Source organism: Archocentrus centrarchus, chromosome 13, assembly GCF_007364275.1.
Source record: "Archocentrus centrarchus isolate MPI-CPG fArcCen1 chromosome 13, fArcCen1, whole genome shotgun sequence".
Lineage (NCBI taxonomy): Eukaryota > Metazoa > Chordata > Actinopteri > Cichliformes > Cichlidae > Archocentrus > Archocentrus centrarchus.
Genome location: NC_044358.1, coordinates 22936322 through 22962343, shown reverse-complemented (window position 1 = coordinate 22962343; position 26022 = coordinate 22936322). Strand labels below are relative to the sequence as shown.

Genomic DNA, 26022 nt, shown 5'->3' with positions numbered 1-26022 from the left:
TGTACATGCCCACAAAAACCAACCACCAATAGTATTACTTCCAGTGAAAAATCCAGAGACAGGAAACACGTTTCCTCTTAAAATGAGTTTCAATACCATGAAAAGGGCAGTTTGTTTACCGTGTGCATTAGCACATACATTACTAGCTTTGTCTACACTGTAAATCTCAGCCACTGAAGAAGAAAACCAACTAATTTGTAACTGAGGGATGGAATTTTAACAAAAACATAAGACTTCCCTATGTCAGAGGTTTAGTCTGACACCTGAGCTATTGTTAACCTTGGGTTAGTAAGCTACTGTAGCTGAGGTACTCACAAATATCACTACTCATGCCTCTCTTGTAGGAGAGCACTCATCCACATTCAACTACAAGCTGCACGGTGTCAGAATTCTTTAACTTAACTCACAGAAATATGGTAACCTAAAACTGACACATATATTTTTGACTTATCAGCAAAAAAAAAAAAAAAGTTTGCTGAGTGCATATTTCTCTTCTGATGCCTCACATCTGTATCCAATCTTATCTAATTTTTCCAGTTTTGCAGCTTATGAGATGCTAGTTATGGATTCGCTACCCTGTTGGTAGTGCATCTAACCGCATGGCTTTTAGGCTTCTTTGATTTATTTATTTATATTTTTGCCAGCAAATTGAACTGACAAGGAGGAAAATTCAAGCAATAAAAAGTCATTGGAGAACCATGAACGATTTCCCCTCCCGGTATGTGCATGACTTAATTGTTCTCCGACTCTGTGATACTGGGTCAGGACACACACATACACGCACACACACCTGGCTATGAAAGAAATCTGCTCTGGATCCACAGTGATGTGTGAAACAGATGTGCTGCTGATAAGCACAAGGAAACTAAGAGGATTGAAAGGGTAGGAACGGTGCAGTAGGGCAGGAGGGGGGTTTTAGTGTAGTTCTAAAGAAATCTGAGGCTGGATTCTCACTCACTTAAAAACTCTCTTTGATGGATAACATATTTCTCTTTATGGATCCTATACTTTTCTTTTATTCCTCTCCCACATTTTTTGTCTTTTCTCTCTTTTTTGCCAACACTCCTTTGGCAAAGCTCCAACACTTAGACTTTTTCTGTGGCCTGCTGACTCTACAAACAGCTTTACAGCATTCCTGAGCATGAACTATGCCTTCTTCTCACCTCTGTGTACACTCTACAGCTTACCCTTCAAAATCTGTTATACCCTTTTTTCAGAGACCTCCCTGGAACATCCTCGCCCCTGTGTTACTTCATCTTTGTTCTGTATTTAACCGCACCGCCACAGATTGCAGCCTTGCCATTCCCCGCTCTGGTTGTATTTCTTTATCTGTTCTGTGTAAACACTGTGTGCACATGGCACACAATTGCGCGCATGTTGAGCTGCATTCTGTGTTTATACGAGCGGGGACAGAGGCATGCTGATGGTTTAAGCACTGTAAACACGTCTTAAACGGATGTCTGCTCCACAATGTGGGTGATGTCATCGTGTGTGCTGCCTGAGCCAAGTTCAACATTCTACACATGCAAGCGGTGAAGAGCGACGTTGCGCACAGGAAAACATATGACCAAAAAAAGACAATCTAGCATTGGCTTTTGCATCAGTAGTCTGCAGCAAACATAATTAAGCTAAGAACTGTGACTAGCAGAGCAAAGAATTGAGTTAGCTCAGACAGTCAGCTTTCATTTAGACTCATTAGGTTACAGCTCATTCTTAGGCCTGACACACAACTCTCTTTTTTCCCCATCTTCCCTTCCATTCTAATTCCTCTGTAGCTTACTTCTTCTCTCCCCATATCTACATGCTTTTCTTCATCTTTTCTTGCACATATGCAAAAACGTTAGAAAGAAAACAGCAATATTTACACTACACAGTAGAATGATTGCTTATAAGCTGATGCCGTGGCAGACTGCAGCCTGTTTTTAAGGCAATGACTCACTGTGAGCAGTGGTTAATGACTGAGAGATGGAGCTGCAGTCAAGAAGCAGAGTGCTTGGAGGCTGGCTTACAGAGGCTGGGATGAAAGAAGACAAGCTCTCTACTGGTTGGCTTGGTGCTGCTCTGCCTTAGAAGGATGTGTCTGGGAACAAGGTTTGCTTGAGCACATGCATTATATTTTTAACTTTCCTTCCTATTTGTCTGCTTTTATTTTCTCTTAGTACACAAAAGCACATCCAAGCAGAAATGTGCATACAGTGCTTTGCTTTTGCATACACGTGCATTGATTGTGTGTACATGAATAATTCAGGAATGATGCTGTTGTTAATTCCAGTTTGAAATTTTAGATTCAAATTATTTTGTACTGTTTATTCATTCAAAAACACATGAATATGCGGGGCATGTTTTTCATAATTTTCTTTTTTTTTATGTGGTCTTTCGTGCATATAAAAAGAAATAAATATGAACATGGAATAATATGTAGTATGTAATAATATGTAAGTTATTTACAAATAAGACATCATACTAACAATTGATATGAGTAAACAAAGTATGAAAATGTCAAAAGCTTTTGCCCATATTTGGTCAGAAACAGTTTGGCCAAATCAAAATTTGATTTAGTGAGTGTTGCCATGAGCAACATGGCAGTGAACATTGGCACATCAAAAACAAGCCAAAATTTCCTAAATTGATTTGCAATTCATCCTTTTTGTAGAACAATTTTACTTAAAACTCTCAAATGTCTGCCTTATTGTGGCTCTACAGGACTTTGGATCCATCCTGTAGGAACCATGGCCCAATCCCAATGTCCACATTAAAAGGACTATAAGATGGGTTCATGCTACATCCATGAGGGGTTAGACTTGTCCCATTGGGAAATGATCATGTCCAAGATGGCTGCATTGCAGACATTTTTAACCCTTTATATGTGCTTTTTGTTAGGTTGCATTTCTACAGTTTTTGCCTTAGAAAATTGCCTATTGCATTAAGTATATGGTTATCAATGTTAGCCTAAAAGCAATAAAGCAGGACAAACAAATATGTTTATATAAGTAGCTACATAGCTATAAGCAGCTACAACCCCATACATGAAATTAAAGTTATACAAGCATGTGCTATATTAAATGGAGTACTCATACTGTATATCCCTTTTCTGCTTTTAAACACTTTCTAACAATCATGTACATGCTCACACTGCATCAATGGCATATTTAGGGTTCAGTATCTTGCCCAAGGAGCTGAGGAGCCAGGAATCAAGTCACCCACATCCTATTATTTGACTGTCTATTGTCCAGTCTGTAAGGTAAGAGCAAAGCAGGCAGTCAGTCTAAAGCCCCAGTCCCCAGCTTTCTGTCGCCAGGTGAATTTGATTGCAAAAGGGTATACGGTACAGCACTAAAAAACTCCTTGCTTTGGTAAACTGTAGTTTGTATGGAAGATGCTGAGTTGTCTGCAAACAGTTTCCAACTACTTGCTAAGTGGCTGTGGAACTGTGAAGAATACAACACAAACCAGAAATGCAGATCATTCACCTTCAAAGTAAAAGCTGTGCTTCACTGCTGCAGCCAACATGTTTCAAAGGGTGCAACTTTTACTTTTTAGGAGAATGGTCTTCCTTTCCCTTTTGCCCTGCATGCCCTTTAAGTTTCACAGCTCTGATCAGTGGGATTGATATAGGGATTGGGCCCATAAATGTACAACATTTTATAGCAGTGTTACAATTGTTGAGGTTCTTTAAAACCTGCCTTCAAAGATAAAAAACTTGGTTTTGGATGCGTTTCCAATCTCACTTTCAACTTGTCACACATGGAGGGTTGATTTAAATGCCCTGCAACCTTTTGGGATCATTTTTCAAGGTGCAGGGTTACCTTTGTGAATTATGGTATTCTACTCAAGCCACAAACTTTTCCTAAGATTCCTAACCGAGCTGGTGTTTAAACCTAACCAAACAATTAATTACAACCATTCAAATAACTTTCAACATCCAATATTGCTGCTGTCAGTACTGCAAAAAAGCAGCATTTAAAACCCTGGGAATAAGAACACATTGGACATACCTAAAACCGGCTGCTTCTACACAGCTTCTCCTAATCTTCTCTGTTCCAGTTTCTTTCACATAATCTACAGATCTATCCCTCTTTCACACTGACACACAGCTGACTAAAAAAATACTTTGGGCTTACCTTGTTCTATAGGCAGCTGCCTTTTTCCAGTTGATATATAGCTTATATAAAATGCCTTTTTACTTTGTGTTTAATATTCATTTTAGTTTACAGTAATCAATAATGAACTGAGTAACTCCTGAGGAGTGTGGGTAATGTAGTCCCCCAGAGTGTCTGTCTCAGGGTAGGTCTGAGCTCCCTGGCGGAGTACTATAAGGGGATTGGATATGCTCTGCTAATGCTATTAGTGCTGCAGCTGGGGATTACTGTCTGTAAAGGAAAGGGGAAAAGGGTGTGAAAAGTGAGAAATCATTGCGTCAGGGAATATGTGCGTGACAGAGATTTGCATGTTTAGATCCATATTTGAAAGAAAAAGTGAGAGATTAAAGAAAGGCTATTAACACAAACTATTGCACACCAACAAAAAGAGGAAGTCCCTGGTTTCAGTGCAAAGTGTTGTGTGATTTTTTAAATTTTTTTTTAAATTTTCTTAAATTTCTTTTGCCTATTACAGTACTCCGGAGGTTTGAGTTAATTAGTTTATTAGGCTGGTCAGCACCTCTGAGAAGCAGACTCATTTTTAGCTAAAAGAGATATGGATCTTGTGATTGCTTTTTTTTCCCCAAATAAAGGACAAAGTTTTAATCTCATACAGAAGCAGAAGGCTGATTTTATTAGGTTATCTTGTATCAGTAAGCCCTATTAGTATATTTTGCAGGATGCCAACAAAGAAAACAGAAAAGTTAAGGATCACACATTCAATTTTTTTTTTACATTTCCACCTGTGTGCCACTGGTAGCAGACATACTGCATAAAATATACATTGCATGAAAATATTTAAAAAATGACAATATAAGGACAGGTTCAGAAGATCAGCATGATGTTCTCCTAAAGGGATGGTAAAATGGTTTTGCTCAGAATGCTGAGCTATAGGCAACTTTAAATCACCAGTGAAAAAGAACGTGGGAGACCAGCAGATTTCAGTATACAGTATATGTTACACATAGTGGGCATGGTCTTGACTATCCATCAGGCTTTCCCCATAGCTATAAACCAGCTGCTGAAAAAGAGCAAATGCCTTCAGGGTAAGCTATTCTGATTCTGAATTGTAAAATACAAAATTAAGAAGTGTTCTAAATCACTAATCACCATGCACCTCATTTGGTAAATATCATAGCATTATGACAGTGCATGTCAAGGACTCATAATTATCTCTGACAAAATTATTTCACAAGACATTTGTTTGTCCAATAAAACATCTTTTATATTGCCTAGTGCTGCTGGAGGTGATTTTCTTAGATTTTCCCACCAGAGTTAACAGTTTAACCCTCACATACAAATTTGACCTGGTTTGACATTTGACAGCAGTAAAAATACCCTAAATGTTATTCTTTTAGCTTCATTCTTCTATACTGTTGTACAAGTGCTACAAACTTTCATACATTGAGGCTGTTTTAGGTCAAGTTTGACCTACTTCTGTTCAGATGGATTTTAGATCTACTAGTTTGGTTAGTTTTAGGGAATCTTGAAACTGTAAAACTATACATGCCACTTCTATATGTATTTTATATGAGACACTGGTGACAGTTCAAGGGTTACACTGAGAACTGGGAATGAGAACTGGGCAAATGTCCCCACCACATTTGGCCAGGTTCCTGCAGAGACAAGCACCTGCTGGTTCTTGAAGGAGCATGGGGGAATCTTGAAACAGTGAAACAGTAAATAGGAGTGATAATATGTGGTGCAAAAAGGGAACAGAGGTCATGTAGAGGACAAAGACAAGAGATCGGCACCTTCAAGCACAGACACCTGCGAGTAACAAAATAATCTAAAAATAAACAAATTGGAATCCGTTTATTTTGAGCTAAACTGAGATTAAAACAGAGCTCATAAGTGTGGGGAAACATATGCAAGGTTTCCTACCACTGCTTTGAATGCACAAGCTAGTTTGCAATGAGCACTTTTAAAAAAAATGTTTTGTATTCTAAGTGTTAATTAATGTTGAATTAGTATTGATAATTATAGATGGTAGTTATGAGAATGTTTTTATGATAAAGCAGTAAGGACATTGGTTGTAATGGTTATGGTATGGTTATGGTATGGTTATGTATATGTCTGATAGGCTACTTATACAGTCTAAATAGATCTGTAGCTCATAGTTCATACACACTTATTATGAGGAATTCTTGGAAGTATGGCCATATTTCAATGCATGAAAAATGAACAGTATGTAGTGGTTATTATTCCAATAAATGAAACAATACGAACTGACATGGTGTCAAAAAGTTCTACAATTTGTGTTTCAAATTCAAGCCCATTAGTAGAGAAAGTCAGTGTTCTACTTGCATAAAACTCTCTAATAGGTTTGTTCATGCATCACTATTCAGATATTAATCTACACATAAATAAAATGCAGTTTAGTTTTGTGCATTTATAACCCACTGTAATTGCCAGTTAGTTCAAAAAAGTATGCGCATCTCTTAAACCAAAGCATTTCTTTTTCTTTCTCAAGCATTTCTAAAATACCATGAAACCGATGGTATGTTTTTACTCTGTTATCCTTCACCCATCTGTCTCAGTGTCTTAGCATCTGTTCTCTTTCTTCAACGCTCTCTTTAAAATTCATCATCTTTCCCTCGCCATCTCACATATTTACACATCTTTCTGCTAGTTGCAATGAGTCTAGAGATTACCCTTATTAATATTTACCAACAGCAAGTTACCAAAGGTAATCTTCTGAGATTTGTTCACTTCCACCATGTTTTATGCATATACATGCGTTCTTCTGTGGGCTTTAGCCTCAGTGTGTATGCATGTGTGTTTTATTTTTCAGTATTCGAACTCTTCTCTCAGTAGCCTTAGGTATTACTTCGAACAAACCCAAGAGTAACCTATGCTATCTGAAGTGTCAAGAACTCTCCCACATAGTCTTTCCTACTGTACTTCATAAACAAAGCTTTTTAACGGTCCCTTATCATTATTTATTTTGAGGTTAGGTTGAATCTACATTTGATGTAGAGCTTTTTTTTTTTTCCACAGCATGGTTAGGTAACTGATAATTCTGTGTCTTCGCATTGCACTCTGGTCAAGCAGCAACAAGCGCACAAGGTTGCAACAACATTGCACTATTCTATTTGAATAGCAATTGCAATATATTTTCTTCTATTGAACACTTTCCCACAATTTACATTATTTTCCCAACCACTGAGTGGCATTCATCTGTGGAAGGCAGTCAGGGGCAGCAGTGCTGAACTCCCTGTTAAGCTGACAGACAGAGGAAAATCCAACTTGGTAAGCAGATGTGACTGAATAGCATTTAACTGGAACAAGCAGGGTTCTTTATCTACTGAATGCTTATGTTTCTGACTGCATAGTTAACCTGTTATTTTCCTTGTTGTCCTTTAGTTACAGTGTGCTTGGTGGTCCTCATGATCATATAATGGACAAGGTTCTCTCCTAGCTCCACAATAGTGAAATGAACTACTCACTGAAAGGAGGACAGCACATTTACTGCCCATTAAAAACCTTCACATGAAATGCTTGCAACTCTTACTTGGAAAAAAAGAAAAATCTAAGCATTTGTATCGTGACACTGAACACTGTCAGTTCTGGAGGAATGCATTTCCAATTATTCATAATACATGCTGTTGCATTCAAATTAATTGTTTTACCCTGCAGTTACAGTCTCGACATTTCCTTGTATGGTTTCATACAAATGAATGAGCTGTCTTGAGATTGTGATTTCAGTTCTGTCATTATGAAAACCTCCTAAAGCAACGACAGTTGGCCACAGTTTCTTGCAAATTATTCTTGCTATCTTATCAGTGATGTCTTTCCTATTATTGCCCATCAAAGGTGCTGAGTAAGGCTGAAAGTAGACTGGCAGACAAGGTTGTACAGCTGATTTTGTGGAGGTCAGCTTTATCATTACTGTATGTCAATATGGCGAATAGTAGGTTAAAAGTTGGATCGGACATTCGCCAATGTTTAACCTGCTTGTGCATATCACACAGTAGTCTTGTATGTTTGCCGTTAATGAGTGGGCATCATGTGTGCTACATCACCTAAAACTGATGCACTGAGTATTTCCAGTAGTGTGGATGTGTCTGAAATGGACTGTTTTCTGCGCTATGTTAGAAAAAGACTGCGGGAAAATATCATGCCCTGATTGATCCAATATTACCCAAATTCATGTGTGAAAATGGTTCATGATTTCTCACAAAAAATGCCCCCTTTTTTATTTTTCTAATGCAACATAATTATGTAAATTAAGTATGAGTCATGTAAATATTAATATGAGACTTAAACATTTACTTTGTCTCTGTTTCTTTCTCATATGGGGATATAAAATGCATTGTTTTCCCCCAGCAGTTTCTTTCATTTTCAATAATTTATAACCAGACTCTACTGAAGTCACATTTTCAAATAAAAACAAGTAATGTAAATATCAGCTTTGACAATTCAAAATGTTACAGTTGCTTTCTTTAAAACGTGTTGCTAATTTTGAAAGAATCACCTGTTTGCTGTTTGTCATTTGTGTACTGTATTTTGACTCTTGCCAAGGTCTTGAGAGTTATTGCTTTTTTTCTTGACATTTTGTTGGAGTAAGTAGAACTTACTCAGCCTCAAATCTCAACAACTTTTAATTTAAGATTGATGACAACATTTTGGCATTGTCTTTCAGTTTCTAGCCTTGGCAGGGAAACGAGAAATTAGTGGATTAGTGCAGATGTCTCTTTTAAACACTTTTTTGTAGACTTCACAAAGAATAATTATATTTCTTTGATTTTAGTGTGATTGGAACTATTCTGCATTAGCCTCCTTCATATTGTTAGGATGTTACTGAGTGGACTGTTGATAGTCTGCATGTAAAGGAATTTTAAAAGGAATTCAGCACTGTGATGCTTGCTCATTCTGTTTGATGTGTGTCTCTCTCAGCGGGAACAGTCTGATTATTACAGAGGCAGACATCGAACCCCCGCACCCATCCTTGTTCCATTTCTCTGATAGAGACAAGGGAAGATATGTTTAAAAATAAATGAGTAAATATTATTTTGCTGTCAGATACATTGTTTGAAAAGCCTGTTCAACTCGCCATGAGCTACTGGACCTCAAGTCTTCACTAGAAGTTCTGCTGTTTACAGATTAACCTAAGATCCAACTATTTATTCAGTGCTTTAGCATGCAGCTTGGTTTAGATGTACAGTATTGAACATTTCTGGTCTGCTTCTGTCGGTGCATCAACAAATAGGGTCTTCTTTTTGCTTTGCCAGCAGTATGATAAGGCACCCTGAGGACTAAATCAAATAGCAACTGTCCAGAAGAGTCTCTACATCTTCTGATAGTGGGGAAATAATTAAAAAAATAGAGCTCTATAATGTTCTCAGAAAAACCTATATTTTTAATGCAGGCTTCCTAAATAAATTTGCATGTGGTGTATGTGCTCCCCCTCTCTGCCTTGGTGTACTTGGATCTATACTACGAATAAGAATAACTTTATTGATCCCAGAGGGAACTTCATACTGCACTGTGTCAAAATTTCTTATTTGCTTGACTTTGAACAACCTCTGCAAGCCTAGGTAAATGGATAAGAATCCCTCATCATCATGCTAAATAAATCAATCAAAAGATCTGCTTGAAATAACATCTATCGATATAGAGACATCTCTAGCACCATCTACTGAGTATAGGCCTCCATGTACACTAAGTATTAGCTCGTCTGCCTTAACACGCATATGAACTTGATTGACATCTCATTCTTAACCAATAGTCAAGTCAAGTTTAATAGGGTTTAATATGATGTAAGCCCACCCTTTGCATTACAAGGTATAAGAGTGTGTTTTTTGGAATCTGTGACCATTCTTCCAGAAGCAGAATTGTGAGGTCAGACACTGATGTTGGACGAGAAGGCCTGGCTCACAGTCCCTGCTCTAATTCATCCCAAAGGTGTCTATCGGGTTGAAGTCAGGACCAGGCCAGTCAAGTTCTTCCACATCAAACTGGCTTATCTTTATGGATCTTACTTTTGAATGTTGGAACAGCAAGGAGCCATCCTCAAACTGTTCCCACAAAGTTGGGAGCATTAAGAGTTCGTTTCACTGGAACCAAAGAGCCCAACTCCTAAAAAATAACTCCACACCATAATCCTCCCTCCACGAGAGGCAAGAGATTAAGAGATTATTCTTTTGTCTCTGCCCTCCACCAAACTTTACACTTGGCACAATGCAGTCAGACAAGTACTGTTGTTTTGGCAGCCACCAAACCCAGACTCGTCCATTAGATTGCCAAACAGAGAAGTGTGATTGGTCACTCCAGAGAACATGTCTCCATTACTCTAGAGTCCAGAGGCAGCATGCTTTACACCACTACATCCAACACTTTGCATTGCACTTGGTGATGTAAGGCTTGGATACAGCTGCTCGGCCATGGAAACCCATCCCATGAAGCTCTCCATGCACTGTTTTTTGAACTAATCTGAAGGACCCATGAAGTTTGGAGGTCTGTAGCAATTGACTCTGCAGAAAGTTATTGACCTCTGTTCACTATGCACCTCAGCATCTACTGACCCAGCTCTGTAATTTTACGTGGCCTACCACTTCATGGCTGAGTTGCTGTCATTCTCAATCACCTCGACTTTGTTATGATTCCATAACAGTTGACTTTGGAATAATTAGGGGAGTGGAAATTTCATGACTGGACTTGTTGCACAGGTGGTATCCTATCACAGTACCATGCTGGAATTCACTGAGCTCCTGAGAGTGACCCATTCTTTCACAAATGTTTGTAGAAGCAGCCTGCATGCCCAGGTGCTTGATTTTATACACCAAAATGTAAGTTATTGGAACACTGAATACTTTTGGCAATATAGTGTAGATGGAACCAAAAGCAATATTTGTTTAATACTCCTGGAACTGTCTCAAGTAATAAAGGTTTGTAACGTCATCACAGAAAGCCATGAAAATATGATGTCCTCAGCCCATCATGTCAGTGATGCGTCAAGCCATCATTGCCTTATTCTCAGATGGGGTACCTCCGCACTGTTGCAGTGATTACTTTAGACCATTATAATGTATTATCCCAAACTCCTATAATGACTTCCCTTCTGCTGTGAATATGACCTCAAACTCTTTAAAAAAAAAAAAATCACATGGTGTCCACAGGGCTGTCATTGTAATTTCTTTGTATTTATTTTCAATCCCAGCCTAATGGGCCTGCTGTGACAGCTCCTATAGTATTCTCTGCAAGTGAAAATGATCGACAACCATAAACTTAAAATAATAGGCTGAAATCAAAGCAACCTTTCAGGTTGTCATTTTTAATTAGTTTATTTGTTTATTAAATTAAATTAAATGTAATTTTTTCGCATGGCTGAAGATGTGTCAGTTGAAATGTGAAACAACAAACTTTTCGTGAGGTCAGCATGAGGTCAGCATTGATGGACTAGCCTTTTTTAATTCAAGTTGAGTGTTCAAAGCGCTTTCTGCTACAAGTCTCATTCACCCAATCAGACACATTCATACAGTGCTTTTATCTATGCCTAAGCACACGCTCACAGTCTGGAGCAACTCTGGGTTCAGTATTTTTGCCCAAGGATACTTTGACTCATGTACTGGAGGAGTCGAGGATTGATCCACTGATATTCCAGTTGGTAGGTGCCCTGCTCCGCTGGTAGTCACAGTCGGTAAGGGTTGAAGTGATGCACTGATGCGTCATATGACTGATATGACACATCAGTGCATCATTTAAGAGAATGAAGCTATCATGACGTGAACTGCGGTTGAGGCTTGCAACAATGTAAAAATAAGAAAAAAAAAACGTCCTCAGTAACTGTAACATGAGGTGAGTGATCGACCAAAACACGGAAAGTTTTGACCCTAGATCTCATTTTTGTTTGTAGCCTGCAGCTTTTTAAAATTCATTTGCTTAATGAAATACTAACCAAAGTGCTGCCACCAGTTATTAACAGAAGAAAGTTCTTGATCTGTGAGCAACCTTTTACTTTAAAATTGTTTCCAATACATGTTATATAGATGCATACAGTATAGATACTGTATATTACCATTCTTGTTTGTTTTGGCTGGTAGCAGACTGGCCATCACATGTGGAAGCTAATGTTACCTTTCTTCCATACATAATGCTTCATTTTTAAAATTTATATATTTTTATATATTTGATTTGGCAGATTTTTACATCAGTTGCCCTTCCTGACACAACCCCAAAGGCATTAGTGTTTCCTCCTGGTCTCAAACAGGAGTAAACCAGGTGTAAACTAATAAGTACAGTTAACACATTGGCCAACTTTTTCTTTTTTTGTCTTGAGGCTGGCTTCATAAGTGCAGACTCTAAGTTCCCACAGACTTCCAAGTTAAAATGCCAGCTTTGGAGCATTAAAATGGACATTTTACAGCGAAGGCAGGTACATTTTTAAATAACCCATCCATCTGGAAACTTTTTATTGATTTGATTGACAGATGTCCCAAACCAGGCAGCTAGAGCCAGTTGGTACCTACTCAGCTAGTCAAATAATATGTCTTGCTGTGTGGTACAGCCTATCCAGAAAGTTTGTCCTTTGGTGTTGGTGAGTAAAACTTAATTTAAAACATATAGATATTAGGCTGTTACTTAGCACTAATTAGCATATATATATGTATCTGTGCATTGCACCCATTTGGTCTGTGGTGACATCTTGCTAACGAAGCTTGCTAGTTAGCTGATAACTTCAACCTTTTACCCAAACATGGTAACTTCTAGCTTCAACCACCCCCCCCCCCTCAAAAAAAAACAAAACAAAACAAAAAAAAACAACAAAACAAACAACTGGTAGCTAAAACATTAATACTGACACTTCAAATTATGCAGCACAAAACCAGTGGGGGGTGATAATTATGGTAGCTATATTCATGTTTTATATAAAATCTATGGTGTGACGGTGGTTGGGGGGTGCATACAACTGGCTCTTTTCAAGCTTTTGTAACTAGCATATTTGTGAATTAAACTACAGTATGGGTAGGTTAGCTGCAGGAAAGTCCCACCCTCCACTGAGGAAACTAATGCATACAGTATAGGACTGCTATTAGTGTATACTATATCCTTACAGTACAGACATATATAAAAAAAAAATCGAAACCAAAGTGAACAAAAATCTGAGGGCTATAATAATTAAACAGTTTCACCACCATCATTATGCATAAGCTTAATCAATGGTCATTGCGCTTAAGGGGAGCTAAAGTGTTGTTAATGAATAGTTCCAATGAGCAGTGAGTTCTCTCTCTCTCTCTCTCTGTGTGTGTGTGTGTGTGTAGTTAGTGTTAATGTCTCTAATGAATAGATGTGGCACCCACAGTCTGTGGACACCTGCTACTACCATTAGTCCCAGAGAGCAAACTAATCATCCTGGCTTTCAAATCTGAGCAGGTGATTCAGTGTCCCTCAATTTCAAGGACCCTTCATTACACAGACCACCTGAGTGTTGAGTGATAATGCTTGTACTGATACGTCCTTCTAGAGGCTAAAATGGAAAAGCCCAGTTTATTGATTTCATTTAGTTTTCTCCCTCTCAGAGATTTGATCGCCTGTAGGAGCAGCTTGAAACTTAGCGACAGGATCTCTGCATTCTTAAAGAAAAAGATAGAGTGGCAGGTTTGAGTCGGCAGCTCAGAGAAGCAGGGCAACCCAACCCCATACAAAATTACTCTATGCAACTGAATTATGCTTTATCATTTTTTAATTAATGGTTGCCTACTGTAAAATAAAGTACTATAGAATAAGAGATCTACAGTATAATTACTGATTTAGACGTTTGCTGTGAATCTTTGTAGAGCCTATGACATAGCCTATACAACTGGCCAACCTCATTGCCAGCATTCATACTTGTGCATGGTGCATTACGTGTCAATTACCTTGTGGTCAAGTTCTAAATAAATCAATGTTGTGATTATGTGGCGTTCAAATAACTGTAAAAAATGTTTTCTTTGGAAAGTATCTTTGCGTGCTTAAACACGGCACGACCTGTTGCGTCTGACCTCACCCTTACCTTGGATTCCTCCCTTTCACTTCCCTTGCCAGGCTCACTGATTAAATCATCGTCACAACAATTTCAACAATCGATGCTCAGTGAATCCCAGTTCTTACCTGTTCCCATGGCTACTGGAAAGACAGAGAACACAGTGGGGCTGTTTTGATTCATTTAAATGTGGTCTACTAAGTTTTTTATTAGCTCCAGTGCCGTGGAGGTATCACCAATCTCGATCTAAACGTGTAAAAATGCATGTCTTCCTTGACTCTTTTGGGATCAAATGGATTAAAGGCAGAATGGCACTCTGCAAGACTGTGAGAGACTGCGGGGCAGAGAGAGCGATGAAACATGCAAAATAAACCTAAGTGAAGCTAGACGTGTAAAGATTGAGTGTTAGGGGTTACCAGTGTGATGGTTGCGCTGCAGGACTCAGCTGTGATTTGTTGATTTACAGGGCCTGAAGGACAGCCACGACCTTCCACCCACTCCGTCTCCATGGGCGACGCTACAGAGGAGACCTCGTCTCTTTTTCTTCCTCGGTCTCATTCCTTCTGCTTCTAATTCTTTATACCTCTCTTTTGCTCACCATCTGTTTCTGCTCATTTTATATTCTGCACTCTCTTTCTTGATAACTTGCTGAGCTTATATAGTCATTCTAAATCTGGCCACTAAATAACTAACCAACCTCCAGAAAGGTGAGTAGTGGTGAAACTCAAATATTCAGGGCACAGCTAGTCTTTCTGTATTGCTGTCTGCCTGCATGCACATGTGTAACCACCCATTCATTTCACTGGGCTATCCAGCTGTACTTCCCATGTTTATAATGTGACTGAAATGTGTTATCAAAGGGCAGCAGGCCTCAGTGCACTGGCTGTAGCAATGGAGAAAAGGGAAGAAACTGCAAACAGGAAGCCTGCTTCCAGTAACCATTACATCAACCCGCATGCTCAAAACACACACACACACACACACACACACACACACACACACACACACACACACACACACACACACACACACACACACACACACACACACACACACTTGTTATCTGTCTACTTTTTTCTCTTTCCACACACTACCCTTTCATAATGTAAGAAGGCAGAAGCAACAGTTAGTGGTCACATGACTACAAGAGTGTTTCCTCAATTCAGAGTCAGCTGGTTAGCTCAGGCTCCAAGTAGAGATAGAAGTAGAGGCAAGTAGAGAGAATGCAGCATGTGGAGCATTTTTGTTTCTATATCAGTATTTTAAGAGAATAGTCTAAGAGAGAGTCTGAACTACAGGAGCAGGGGGGGTGGGATGGGGAGGGAAGCTGTTGCCATGGCAACCGAAGCCGCGGCAGTCGTCATCATGAGGCTTCTTCTGCATTGTGTGTGTGTGTGTGTGTGTGTGTGTGTGTGTGTGTGTGGACACAGCGTGTGTGAGTTCACCCTCCTCTCTCCAGACAGGAGGTGAGGACATCCCCCTCTAACACTGTGCCAACAGAGAGAGGAAGAGAGCGAGAGCAGAGAGGGAGTCTGACTGAAACCCCATAATGCACCGCACGCTGCAGGGCTGAAGTCGTGCAGATTCATCAGTTTCTGTTCGAGGGGCTGTCTGCGAGCGCCACACGCACTCATACACCCAGACCGAGGCAAGAAAATTACACAGACATCCAGGCAGGTAAGACAGCTTTGCTCTGATTGTGCAGATAGCGATGAGTTTTTCAAGATTGTCTGTTTCTCTGTCTGCTGCTGCCAAGTGAGAAGACAAGAGTGGCTCTATACAGATGCCAGGGTATCATTAATGCTTGACATGTTATGATTCTGACAACTTCCTTGCCTGTTGCTGGTGACTGCTGCTGAATTCTGTCTCCAAGAAAAACTGAAACTAGGGTTATTCAAAAGGAATATAATAGAGCAGAATCAAAATAGCTGATGTATTTTCATGTTAGTTTTGTGGGTTACTTGCATATTCTTTTCCTTTCATCTGTCAGAGTTGTTTAACTGCAGACAGTTTGAATATGCTGGGACGGTTTTGCGTGTGCTTCTGTTAAGAGAGTGTTGGTTAACATGATGAAACTTCCAGGAAATTACAAATTGTGTGATGTGAACAGTCTACCATGTTCATTTTATACTAAAGTCTTTTTTTTTAATTACACAAAAGTAATAATCTATAAAAATTATTCATAACAATTATACTATTTAAAATGTAAAAGTTTTGAAGGCAATCTACTTTGCAGTACCTAAATGACAATAGTGCAAGCTGAGGGTGGCTTTTGTTTTTTACGGGTCATTTTGTGGTGTAACAGCTGCAGAGCCTTGTGATCATATCTCTTGCACCAGAGACCCAGGCAACCTGAAGAGCCCAATTGCATGCACTCTTAAACTTTATTACCTCGGGACACAACTGTGAAATTTCAAGTCTCCCCTCTGGGACTCAGTGTACAATCATGTTTTTAAAATTGTTAAGTAGAGACAAAAAAGACCATCAAAATAAAAGTGAGTTGTACATATGGAACACCAAAATACAAGTTGTGAGATCTTTTGAATGAAATACAGCTCAGTGTAGTTTTATTTATATGGCTCTTTATTGAAGAGTTATGACATGTAGAAGATGTAGTGTATTTGTGTATCTTCCACCTGGTGGATATAAGAGCTGTTTTTGGTGAGCATTAACAGGCTATCCAAAAAGCTTTTGGTAAATAAAATGAAAAAAAGAAAAGATAAAAAAAGAAGAAGCTGTAATGCAGATCAGACAAAAGCCGCTTTTGAATATTCAGTTTGTCTCCTTTTTAGCACTGGCAGAGAACCACTTCTCTTTGCTGTTCCACGGCAAAAATCCACCTGTCAAATATAAAATGGAAATGCTCCTCTTTTTCATTATAGCTGCTTTCATTAAGTGTCTCCCTCTATGATATCTGTGTTGCCGACTGCAGCGTCTTCACCTCTGAATCCTTTCTGTAATAATTCTGTGTTGGTGCTTAAATAAGCCACTTAGGCTTGTTCATGTATGTGGCTTTGTTGTGTGTATTTTCTGCAGATGCTCTAAACAGAAGGAAAAAAAAAAAGAAAAAAGTACAACTGAAGAATGCATGCCTGTCTTTAGTTAAAAGTTGGGGGGGGGGTGAAAAATAGTGGTTTGGCTCAAGCGGATCGTGAGAGTAAATCCAGCATTTCTCTGAATAACAGTGGTTATACCAGAACTATTTCAGTGGTGAGTTGGTGAGTTTAGGAGGTTTTTAAACAAATGATAGTCTACTGTTGCTCTGTTATAAATCTCTGTGTTGAAAGATTCCCACATTTTCAGTAAGGTCACGTTGGCAGGGCCTCAGAATACGTTTATACCTGTACACAGAGCTGTTCAGATTGAGGATGAACTAAGGCGAGGTCAAGTGTTGGTGATTAGCCCTTAGATGTTCAGCAATATAGACAGCTCTGCTACGAATGTTGTTATGTAGGACTGTCGATTCAGTAAAATCTGTAAGGGTCTGTAGTAGATCTTCTTTTGGTCTCGGCCCAGCCCTGGCTTTGCTCAGCAGCATGGCTCAACAGTGATATATGAATCCAGATCTGCTTGTCCCAGCTGTAATTGATGCTGTCTCTGGTGTTCTACTTAAGATTTTCCCCTCATTCCTAACTTTATTGATCTGGAACACAAGCCACACATGTTCATGGGTCCATGACCTTGTTTTGATATGATCAGCATGAGAGAGGATTGAAGGTGCAATGGCTCCTATTAGAAAGCAGTGACTCAAACTACTTTTTCTTTTTAGTTTTTTCCTCCATGCACAGACATCAGCAGAGCAGTGAGCAACAACCTTAGTGTGCATTAAATTATCTGCAATTGCAGCAATTATCTGCAAGTCCAAAACCTTTCACTGTGCCTTGTTTCTTCATCACTGTGTTTAGCCCTTTTGACTATAAACCTGCCAGTGGAAAAATACTTTTACTCAAGCAGTTCTGTAGGACTTGTGTTTTACTTGATCATTTCCATTTTGTACTACTTTGGGCTTTCACTTTGCCTCATAGGGAACATGCGCTATTGAAATTCAGACCTTGGAACTGGTAATCAGAGGACAACTGCTTCTAACAACTAGTTTTCAGTCAGCTTTAACATTTGCATACTTCTTTTTACGTTTTAAAGAATAAATAACAATGGCAGTACTGTAACACTGATTTTCTGAGGTAAGAAATGCAGTTTTACATATGAAGTTTGAGTAGCTTTTTATAACACTGATCAATATTTTTCTATCAACAATAGGACAAGCTACAAGAGTAGTGTGAAACATGTCACCTCTAATGACCACTGCAGTTATAGACTTCCACTGTGGCATGTGTTACTGTTTGGGTTGACTCTGACCACACTCTGCACTGGGAAGTTTAAAAAACTAGCCAGCAGCAAAGGGCAGTCAGATACTAGTTAAAGACTAAGACTTTGAAGAATAGCAAATAATAGTGAACACAGAATATTTTGCAGTTGCAGTTGGGGACAGACCAAGTCAGCGTCAAGAGGAGATTGAATATGAAATCCACTCCAGATCACCAGAAGCAATTAAATTGTTTCATGTGCCCCCTAACTGACCATCAAAGGTGGTCTGCATTCTTACCAAAGTAACATTTTGAATATCCATCCATCCGTCCGTCCGTCCATCTGTCCGTCCGTCCATCCATCCATCCATCCGTCCATCCATCCCAGCTTCAGAGGGTAAGAGGCAGGGTACACCATAGACAGGCCACCAGTCTTGCTCAGGGCCACCATACGGAGACAAACAACCATTTACACCCACGGTTGATTTAGAGACACCGATTACCTAACCCCAGGCATGTCTTTGGACTGTGGGAGGAAGCCCCAGAGAACCCACGCAGACATGGGGAGAACATGCAAAGTCCACACAGAAAGGCCTCAGCCTGGATTTGAACCCAGGATCTTCTTGCTGTGAGGCAACAATGCTAATCACCACTTTTTTTTTTTTTTTTAATTTAAAAGGATAATTTTAACATTGTAGTACTGCTGTGTTGCCCGCAGTAATGTTGATGAATGTTCTTGAATGAGGTAGATGAGTAGTTACATTCATGTACGCCGTACACTATGTACGCTTGCATAATTTCGACAGGGTGGTGCTGTTTCAAATCACATATTTGAAGTAACACTGCAGTATTTGAATGTGTCACATTAACTGTTGCATTTTGTGGACCTTTACAACTTGCTGAGCCTTTGAAACACATTAAGTACTAAATTCTTCTGCCCTGAAAGTGACTATTTTATGCGCATTAACACCAAACACTGTCACAACACATATAACATCAGTTGCTGATAGTGTTAGCTAGTTAGCAATGATGTAATTGCTGATGATGGCTGGTTGTCTCTCCCACGCTGCTTCATAATTAAGGCCAAGAAGTGTGCAGCATTCCACACTGAACTTCCTCACTGTTATTAGTACACTATTCCAGCATGCACTTGTCACTGTGAATGCTCTCATTAATAGACCTATTACAGACAGTGCTTTTTCCAGTACAAAACTGTTGTCAAGTCCTGTAATTTTTCAGTTCATCTGATTTACAGAAGATCACAGTGCAACATGTACACATTTGGAAACACTGCATCCCATTCCCGGTTGAGCATCATCCTGTAAGTCAACTACAGGACCTTTTTTGGGCACAGAACACTGACTTGCCATCTCCAAAATCTGAATTCCATATTACTGGTGTCTGTATTGTGTTGCTTTGACTCCATGAACGAACTGATAAATATTTATAGAAGCTGGAGCTAAACACTAACACTTAGAACAGCACAGAGATCCATCATAGGTGCTTTTGAAGGCGGGCCTTAGGCTGCAATCAGTCAACACCTTTCACTTACTGTCTTACACAAAACACACATGCACAAACAAATAATATACAGGATGAAATACTGCTGCTGCAAGTGTGTGATGTGGCTCTGAGTCACTCAGTAACACCCACCTGACACACACACACACACACACACACACACACACACACACACACACACACACACACACACACACACACACCACCACCACCACTACATATTCACACATGCTCACACACATACACACATGCACCTGACGTAGTGTTTGATGGAGTTAGACGCCATGGCAACAGAGCTGTGACTCTTGCTGTCCTGTGAGTGGACTGAAACTGTGGAGGAGGGAGGAGAAAGCTAACAGCCAACACTGCTTCTCAAGTGCAGCTATTATTATTCCCAATCTCTCATTCCTTGCTTTTCCCTTTTCTTGCTTTTCACAGCAGCAATCTTTATGGTGCTTTTGCTGTTCTTCATGACCGTCATAAAGGCTATGAAGTTCGAAAAAAAAAAAAAAAAAACTCAACCGAGTGAGGCAGAAGAGAGGTCAGGAATCGTGTATTTTTGAAGCCATCGATTGCAAAACCTGACACATCATCAGAGGGAATTGCACTGATTCTCACAGCTGCAACCAGACAGCAGTCCGGATCGCGTCTTATTTGTTGACATATTATTTTTATCTCACCCTTCTCACTTGCTGCCTCTCCCTCTTTTAGTCACAAAACAAACTGCTCTAACTCTTCCTCTCTTTTTCGGGCTCGGTGTTGCCCTTCTTTGCAGTTTGTTTTCTCATTCTCTCTCTTTTTCTGGGAGCAGAGGGTGGTGGAGGAGGGGGCGCGCAGGTGGACAGGTCTCACAAACAGCATCTGTATAAGATTTACTGTTACAGATGGTAGGGAGACAGAGAGGGAGGTGTTGAAATAGTGCAGGTGAATTGCATTTTGGTCTCCGGTAGCATTTTCACGGTCTGATTGTCAGCATTTGTTAACATACACACATGCACACGACTGCACACACTCTCTCTCACGGTGCAAAATTGAAGGAACGTGGCTGTTGACAGTAGAAGTTTGTCTGTTCCCCTGCGTTGCCCTCCCTCTCTCCTCCCCTCCCTCCTTTGCATACGATCCAAGCACGAGCTGTGAAAGGTGAACTTGCAGCCTGCTGTGGATAAATTATGTGTGACATGTTTAGCTGTGCTGCCTTATATGGAGACTGGTGTATCTGAATACTATAAGGCTCTGCCAAGAAGGAAGGAAGGAGAGAAAGAGGGAACGAAGAAAAGGAGGAGGAGAAGAAGGAGGAGGAAGGAAAAGAGGCAAGGGAGAGAGAAAGCGAAGGAAAAAGGAAGAAGGAGGGGGCAGTGGCAGAGGGAGTGAAAGAGAGGAGTGCCGTGAAGCAAGCATGAGGTTTTCGCTTTCCATTCTCCCCTCAGCAGCAGTCAGATGAGTCCATGCAGAGATACAGTAAGTCTTGCTGTTTACTCAGTTTGTGTGTGTGTGTGTGTGTGTGTGTGTGGGTTGTGTGCTACACTGTGTTGACAAGACCGAGTTGTCCATGCTTACTTTTTCTCCTTTGTTCTGCCATGTCGCTTTTGAAATTTTTATTCACCATGTGGATGTTGAGTGTGTGATGTGCTGATGGGTGTTTGACTGAGTTTTATGAGTGTTTCTAAGTATGGGTTTGCATGTGTGTACATATGCAGATTGACACCGCGCTGCTCCACTGCTAATGTGCAGTAGTTTGAATTGCGACAGTTCAAATGTGGAAAAGAGCTGAGCAGACAAAAAGAATGGGTAAGGTTAGTGTTTAATGTTCCGCAGAGTAGTTAGCACACACTCATGCACAAAGACAGGCACACACTGACACACATTCCCTTTTCTGGCAGATTACTCTCTGTCTCTGTCATTCTTCTTGGATTGCAATAAAATTCTTGTTGTGTGAATGCTGCTGTTAACATTAAAACTGAATATGCTTTCACATTGATGGATACTTGAATACACACACACACACACACACACACACACACACACACACACACACACACACACACACACACACACACTGACTTACTCTTTCACACAAATATAGTCATACACTTCAGTATAATGGCAAAGCTACTGGTGTTTACAGTACAGCTGCCCTCAGGAGATGATCTAAGTGTTAGACTGACACACAAATGCATTAATGCAAAAAAGCAAAAGAAAATCTGTTAAAATAATTGTATTTAATGTAAAATCTGCAGGCTTTAGAAATGGTTAAAAAATGAACATAATTTGAACAGGGCTTAACTGTGTATCCATTAAGAAAAGTATATTAAAGGCTGTTATATTTGCATCTGAGTGGTTAGGAAATGGGGAGCAATTGTGTTGAAATTATGATTATCCAAATTTATCCCAATTTATCTTCACAACATGCACATCTCATTTGCCACTCATTTACATACATTTTCCACACTGCACAAACAGGGGTTGTAGTACACGATGTCTCTTTGGTGACATAATGACAGGTACAACCAAAGTGTCATGAGTGCCTCACATCTGAAGTTCTTTGTGAAATGCTTTTGAGCTCCTTGATTATTTTTTTAACACCAATGCACTTATCAAAAAGAAAGTAAAATATCAGTTTATTAAAGGCTGCTGTTTTTAAATCTGGGAGCTGCTCACTGCTGCTCACATTTAGGACTAAAGCTTCACTTTCTGCAGCAGTAAAATCACAATAAAAGCACTGCGGTGGTTTACCAGTGAAAGACTTATTTTGCTGCTGTGAGATGACTTAGCCTTAATGGTATCGTGCTCCAGTGTCATGGCAGTTTGGAATGACTCACAAAATTGAAAAAACATATCTAAAATTTCGGGAAAAAAGTAATGCTGGTTGAATGTTGATTGTACTTTGTGGGCGTCACACCTACTGATAGGTATGGTGGTGAAAGTACAATGAGTACTTTATTTACCCGGTTGTTTTTTTTTTTTGCAACAAGATTGATTGTCATATTTGAGCTCACATATGCATTGTCATTATTTACCAAGCTGATGCTCCTTGCTTCTTGTTATCAGTCATTATCTCAACACCTGCTTTGACAGTTTTACTTTCTTAAACTATAAGATCTCTGTCTTTCTTTCTCTCTCTTTCAGTCTTATTCTCTCTTTCAGCTTTTTTTTTTATGGCTCTCTCTTTGCTTCTTTTGCGGTGTCTGCCTCTGAGTCGGTTGAAAGAACTTCTCTGCAGATCAGAGCAGGCAGATCTACAAGGTCATTAGGGTATAGAACAGCAGAGTGCGGAGGCACTCGGATACATACTGAATTTCACAGCACGCGTAACTCTAACTGATCAGCTAGGTGTGTGTAAGACAAGAAGACACTAATAGAGGGAGAGCAAGAGAATGCTTGATTACCTACATTTGTTAATTTTTGGTCATTTAAAAAATGTAGGAATGCCTCTCATTAATCTGTCCTCATTCCTCATCCTCCCCCCACCTTCTAGTTTCATCCACCAGCTCATCTGTCCTTTAGAAGTGATGTCATCTCCCTGCTGTCCTCAGCAGCCATGGGGCAGTCTGTCGAATGCAGATGAGCAGTGTGTTTGTTTGAAAAATCTAAAGTGTATGTGCATAATGACATGAGCACACCTTGCATTTGCATTATGCAGTTACCAGAAAATAAGAAAATGGGGTGGATGCTTTGATCAAGGTTGAAGCAAGAGTACGTGAGCAGAGATGAGTTTGAATCCCAAGCCTAGGAAATTCAACACAGAGTGTGTAAGTGGCAGATAGACAGCCACTCAGACAAATGGTTGGGGAAGTCCTACGAGGCCATTTGGTGAGTGGCAAAATCACAGTGAGTCAGTCAATGGTGTATGATTGCTGTTTTCCCTGCAGTCTGCAAAGCTGTCACCGGACTAATGCACACTAGTGCAAGATGTAATCTATAGTAAATACAGTTGGCTCCATGGAGGAGTCCTCTGTGATTTCCACAGATTAAGGTGTCAAAAGGAATCACTGGTCAGAGACAGCTGAAGAGCACAGATTATTCCCCCGTTTGGCCGATTGCTGATCTGATGACAAGTCAAGGATTTTGCACTTCGTGTGTGGGTGTGGTGGTGATATTTTCTTCTTTGGTATTTCCTCATTTGTTCAAAAATGCCAGACTCTTGGATGTCCCAGAAAGGTCAAATCGTTAGCATTAATAATCTTCATCTATTTAACTTCTTAATCTTTACAACAATTACGTTATTAAGCTTTTCAGACTTTCAGTGTCTAATTGGTGATCATCTTTTTTCTATAAAGGATTTCCACAGCCAAGTTGCTCATAAATTATTCGCAGTTTGCTCTGCCTATTGCACTTTTTGCTGTCTGAAACCTTTTTCTCACTCCTCTCCTCTCATTATTTGCAAAATATCACTTATGCTTTCTCAGGCCATAAAACCTGTACCTCCCTTTTGTCTGCCTGTCTTTCCATCTGTATGTCACTTTCCCCTTGGTAGCTTCTTTATTATGACTCATGTATTCACCTGTCTGCCTGTATTGTCTTTCGAGGTTGACATGTGTCAGAGTAAAAGAGACATTGTTAAACTGAAAAGGAAAGACATCAAATATGTTTGTGCATTTGCTGTTTTTCAGGTGTGATAATGTGCTTGAAATGACACATACCAAAATGCCAAGTGAATTTACAATTTAGGCTTTTTAAAAAAAAAAAAAAAAAAAAAAAAAAAAAAAGGTATTTTTCGTGGGCGTCTGTCTTCCCCCTTTCCAGCCATTAAAGCTATATCCCCTGGACATCTTCTTCTATCACTCACTGTCTCTATCTATCTTTCGGTCTGTGACTCTTTCTCTCATTCTCGGCATTTTCCAATCTTTCTCAATCTACTCTCCCACCCACACTTTTGCACACATATACTCATACACACACCTCCTCCATTGCTATTCCTGAGAGGAGCAGACTGGTCTGGCAGTGGGTTGGTTTATGTCCATGAACTCAGTGACACCCTTGCTGCCGCTGCATCACACCACACTGGCATTGCCACAGCGAGGTAGCCACACTGCGGTGAAGGAGGAAGAAAATGTATACATCAACAAAATGTATGAATACATGCAGAGTGCATGTAATCTCCGTCTGTAACACACTGGGACACATATCTTAACCGTTAAATCTGTATGATCTCACACCACAAGTCATATCAGTTGTGCTATAAGTGCCTCACCCCCTGTCTGTGCATGTCAGGCTTTTTAAACACTTGTGCTGATACCACAGTGCAGACGACAGCTTGCACACGTGCCACTTGACTGCCCCTTGTCGTCTCCCCTCCCCTTTGTTTGTATTACAGCTAAAGGAGGGAGTCACAGACTGTGTTTAATGTGTGTGTGTGTGTGTGTGCGAATTAGAGAGAGCGCACAAGAGACAGTTGATGTTCAAATGCATATAGACAACTCATATGGTAGTATCTTGATTATAAATGCACTTGTTGACCTTCTGTTCATCACTACAATTGTGTTTCTTCTAGCTGATGCAGACCTGCTGTCTCATGGTTAATGTGTGTGTGTCACAAATTGGGCACCAGAATGAGGTATAAGATTACCCTGATGGTACAATCTGCAGAACCGTCATCATAATGGAGTATCATTCCACAATGAATAACACTCAGCTGAACACTGTCAGATCAAATCTCCAGCTTGCGTGAGTGGGACCCCGTGTTTGCTTGACAGGGTTCATGTGTGAGCCTTATAATTTCAGCTCTACCCCCCGGCAAGGTATTTGAGTTCATTTATGCATGACCAAGATGCCCATCACTGTTCCTTTAGCAGCTTGAGAGGGAGGAAACCAGGTTTTATTTTTACTTCGGTACTGTAGATTCATGGAGATCAAATTCAATATTTTTTGGAAGCTAATGCACAATCCATTATTCATTTTCCCTATCATATTTGATGTTTTCGTATCACCTCCAACCGGTTGTGGCAGATGACTGCCCCTCCCTGAGCCTGGTTCTGCTGGAGGTTTCTTCCTGTTAAAAGGGAGATTTTCCTTCCCAATGTCCCCAAGTGCTTGCTCATAGGGGGTTGTTTGATTGTTGGGGTTGATCTGTATTATTGTAGGGACTTTACCTTAC

At 39.9% G+C, this 26022-nt stretch overlaps 2 protein-coding genes across 2 annotated transcripts in view; one reads left to right on the top strand and one right to left on the bottom strand.

Annotated features, from left to right (window-relative positions):
• The window catches only part of LOC115790469 (succinate receptor 1), a 58307-nt gene that overhangs the window by 18278 nt on the left and 14007 nt on the right, over positions 1 to 26022 (bottom strand). The window lies entirely within an intron of this gene.
• LOC115790657 (muscleblind-like protein 1) overlaps positions 21292 to 26022 on the top strand; it is a 64803-nt gene continuing 60072 nt past the window's right edge. The window contains 1 exon segment of the mRNA XM_030744527.1: positions 21292 to 21386. The gene's annotated coding sequence lies outside the window, so the exon portion shown is untranslated.